Source organism: Triticum urartu, chromosome 3 (genome assembly GCF_003073215.2).
Source record: "Triticum urartu cultivar G1812 chromosome 3, Tu2.1, whole genome shotgun sequence".
In the NCBI taxonomy this organism is placed as follows: domain Eukaryota; kingdom Viridiplantae; phylum Streptophyta; class Magnoliopsida; order Poales; family Poaceae; genus Triticum; species Triticum urartu.
Window position 1 is genome coordinate 187,012,742 of NC_053024.1, and position 4,121 is coordinate 187,016,862.

General features: G+C 43.3%; 1 long non-coding RNA gene across 1 annotated transcript; it reads left to right on the forward strand.

The window, feature by feature from the left end:
- The first annotated feature begins 492 nt into the window (after positions 1-492).
- LOC125548243 lies at positions 493-2,788 on the forward strand. Its single transcript, XR_007300954.1, has 3 exons — positions 493-1,053; positions 1,648-1,963; positions 2,051-2,788. It is a non-coding gene; the product is annotated as an uncharacterized LOC125548243 (long non-coding RNA).
- The last annotated feature ends 1,333 nt before the right edge of the window (positions 2,789-4,121 follow it).

Sequence of the window (4,121 nt, forward strand, 5' to 3'; positions counted from 1 at the left end):
TAATTCAAATTTGAACTACAAGGAGATGCTCCAATGCACTAAGGTTGGTTGAAAATCACATGTGTGTCCTTGGGTGAATTTCTAGGTCCCATGCAAGAGATGGGAATGAAATTCAAACACCAGGGCATTGTTGATTGCCGGCAAAACGTTGAGATGCCTGGTTTTTAAATTCTAGTAAATCCAAAACTCGTATGAAATTCATGAAACTTGGCATGCTATCATGGAGCGGCATCAACATGGCGTGTTAAAAAATTTGTCCCATTTGGGGCAGGTTCGGGCATATGCTTCTCACAAACCAGAGATTCTTACAACAAGCATGATGGTTTCGGTAGGGAACGTCCCACCTTCGGGGATGAAACGATATCCATTGGCTCTTATTGCTTTCAAATTTTTTCTATTGTCCACATAGAACAACAGGAGTATTGTGTCAATTTTTGGGATTTTTCGGGATTCATTTGGACATTTTTATTCATTAACTAAGGGCCTGTTCTGAACCTCTCCCACTCCCAGCTTCACAAACTCCAGATAGAAAACGCTGCCGAACGGATTAGCTCCACGAAGCTGAAATCCTGAAGCTGTCTTGGGCCGTAGTTCATTTTTGTGGAGCGACGAAAACCGAGCTTCACTAATTCGTGGAAGCTGGAGTTCCGCCTATTTACAACCTTTGCCACCACCAAGGAAAACGATTGGCGCTGACCCCACGTCTCGCTAATAGAACAAGCCAGCAGCCCTCTCTCTCGAACAGTTTTGCCTCTGCTCCTTCCTCGTTCACGCCCACCACTATCCCACTTGAACCCTCACCGCCGCTGCCAGTCGCGCCGCCACGCCCGCTACCCCCGGTCGTCGGCCGGATCCCCTCCTCCGCCTACAGATCCGGAGATCCCGGCCTCGTTGCCGTAGGATCCCGTGCTTAGCGGCGCTCGTCCCGCCACCAGCTTGGAGCAGCGACCACATGGAAATGGCGACCTCGCCCGGACGCCGTTGATGCCCGAGACAACCGCCGGAGCCAGGAGCAGCAGTCCGAAGGCTGAGAGCCCTCGCCCAAACCACAAGGTGAGCTCCCATTGACTGAACCTATGGAAGACATGGTGTTCGTTTACTCTGTACTGTACTGTTCATGGAAACTGAATTTTTGTGCACTGTATGTGTACTAAGATATAGCAGTGTATGTGTACTAAGATATTAGCAGTACATGGAGTACGAATGTGATATGTGAAGTGTGTCGTAGTGGAAGACTGTATTTTTGTACATGGAGAACTAGTACATGGATGACTGAATTTTTGTGCAGTGTATGTAAACTGAATTTTTATGGGTAATTTGCAGTGCGCCTCATTCAGGTGGCGATTAAAGCACAAATCCCTGTGATGGGTCTTGTTGTCTAGTATAATTCAAGATCTTATGGTACTTTTGATTTAGGGAGTTCAACCTTTGGTATATGTACTGCTAAGATATGGGCCTCTGTCAGGATTAAATATGTGTACTGCTAAGATATTAACAGTGTAAACTAGTATATGTACTGCTCTGTTAAGATATTACTTTATTTCTGAAGTATAGTTCAGTTATGACATGATTTTGGCTTTGCAAAAAACTTCAGTTTTCATATTATCCTTGTACATGTGAGGTCCAATGTGACATGCATTTTCGTAGAGAAGTGTCAAGCATGACTGCTGAATGGAGCGTTGAGAACACTAAGATTGTATGTGAGTTGTTCGCCGACCAAGTGGACACTGAAAATAGGCCAGGCAATTATTTGACCCCAAATGCATTTGATGAGGTGACAAGACAATTTAAGATGAGAACCGGGCTTGACTACACACACACGCAATTGAAAAACAAATGGGACAAGCTTAAAGCTGATTTCACCTTGTTCAAGAAACTCAAGTTTCGGGAGACCGGAGCCGGATGGGACTATGTGAACAACACCGTGTCACAAGATGATGAGTGGTGGAAGAAGGCTAAAATTGTGAGTTCTTTGGCTGTTGTATCATGTATCTTATTTTAGCCATATCTTTTTATTTACTAATAATGTGTTTCACTTGTTGTATTACAGGATATTAAAGGTTGTGGCAAGTTTAAGAAGAAAGGACTTGCTAATGAAGAAAAGTTGCGGGTTATTTTTGGAGATATCACAACCGATGGTAGTGACCATTGGGAAATCCCTCTTCTGGCATACCTCCCCCCTCTAGTGCGGTAGTGAAAGAATCCATCAATGTTGATGAGATCGAGGATCTTGATTTGGATGATACGGAAGAACAAGCATCTCAGGCAACACCTACTTCATCTAAAGTGAGGCTTGGAATCATCATTCCAGAGAAGAACAAGAAACCCAAGACTGCCCAAGTGATGTGTGAGCAAGTTACAAGGATTGGTGACATTGCCGAGGCTTCTCACTCATCATTTCAGTCTTTCCTAAAGCAAGATGAGGCGAATTGTGTCACCTCGGTCATGGATGAAGTCATTGCTTGTGGTGCAGCAGTTGATACTGATGAGTTCTTCATGGCTAGCGAATTGTTTGTGAAGAGGGCGCAAAGGAAGATGTTTCTTTACATGCCTCTTTCCTCTCGGAAGGGTTGGTTGCGTAGGAAGTATGAGTTGAAGTATGGGAAGTATTTACTTCAGATTCCATCTATGTGTGATGGTTGATTATCCTTTGCTATCAAAACTATTTGTGTCTTTTATGTTGAACCATCTTTTATGTCTATGTTATTGAGCCTAATGTTTGCTACTTATGGGAACTACTTGATACCATTCCATATATTTATGTAGGCATTGTGGAACCATCTTTTGTGTCTATGTTGTTGAGCGTAGTGTTTTCTATTTATGTATGCATTATGTCTATGTTGTTGATCCAATTTGTGCTAACTTGTGTTTCATATGTTGGTGATTGTTTATATGCAGATGTCATCGGATAGTGAAAGTGATGATGACACTCATTATGAAAGAAAGAAAATTATGGTTTTCCAATATCAACATGATATGGACATGCGTTGTTCAGGTGTGTCATCCATAGTTGGTAAGTATTGTAAAAGTTGGGTCATGAAGGCCGAGCCTAGGACATCTAGGTTGACTGGTTTTGAATGGTTGCAAGAGACTATTGGCACACCCGGAGAGACGTACACAATGTTGAGAATGAATGCACATGTGTTCTTTGATCTTCATGACAAGTTGGTGGCGGAGTACGACCTCAAAGAAACATGCTTTGTTACCACTTATGAGTCTCTTGCTATGTTCTTGTGGACCTTGGGGGGTTGTGAATCAAATAGGAGGACCCAAAACCGTTTCAAACATGGAGCAGATACAGTCCACCGTAAGTTCCATGAGGTTCTACATTGTGTGATCAAGATGTCATCTCACTACATTAGGCCTCAAGACCCAAATTTTCACATTGTGCATGATAGGATTAAGCGTGACAAACGGGCTTATCCTCACCTCAAAGACTGCATTGGTGCAATAGATGGGACACATGTTAGGGCTTCTATTCCGGAGGGACCGTCAAAAGTAAGGTACATTGGAAGAACGGGTGCAACAACTCAGAATGTGATGGTAGTATGCGACTTTGATATGCATTTCACATATGCTTCAATTGGACAACCGGGTTCTATGCATGACACAAGTGTGCTATTCCATGCTATTGAAAATGACAAGGCCACATTCCCACATCCTCCCAAGGGTTAGCATTTCTTGTTGTTGTAACTTATGTAACATATCCTCCAACTCACAATCATGTTAATTTGTTGTTACTTTGTGTAGGCAAGTACTACCTTGTAGACGCCGGTTATCCTAATAGAGATGGCTATCTAGCACCCTACAAAGGAGAACGCTATCACGTTCCCGACTTCCAAAGAGGTGCGCCCCCAACTACTCCCGTAGAGAAGTTCAACCGGATCCACTCTTCCAAGCGCAATACCATAGAGAGAACCTTTGGTGTGTGGAAGATGAAATGGAAAATCTTGCTCAAGATGCCAAACTACTCGATTGCAACACAAAAAATGATTGTTGCGGCTACCATGACACTACACAACTACGTCCGCCTCCATGACAAAGAGGATCTCCACTTTCTTCGATGTGAGAGGGATCTGGATTATGTTCCAACCATTCCTGATAGATACAAGAAGTATGCT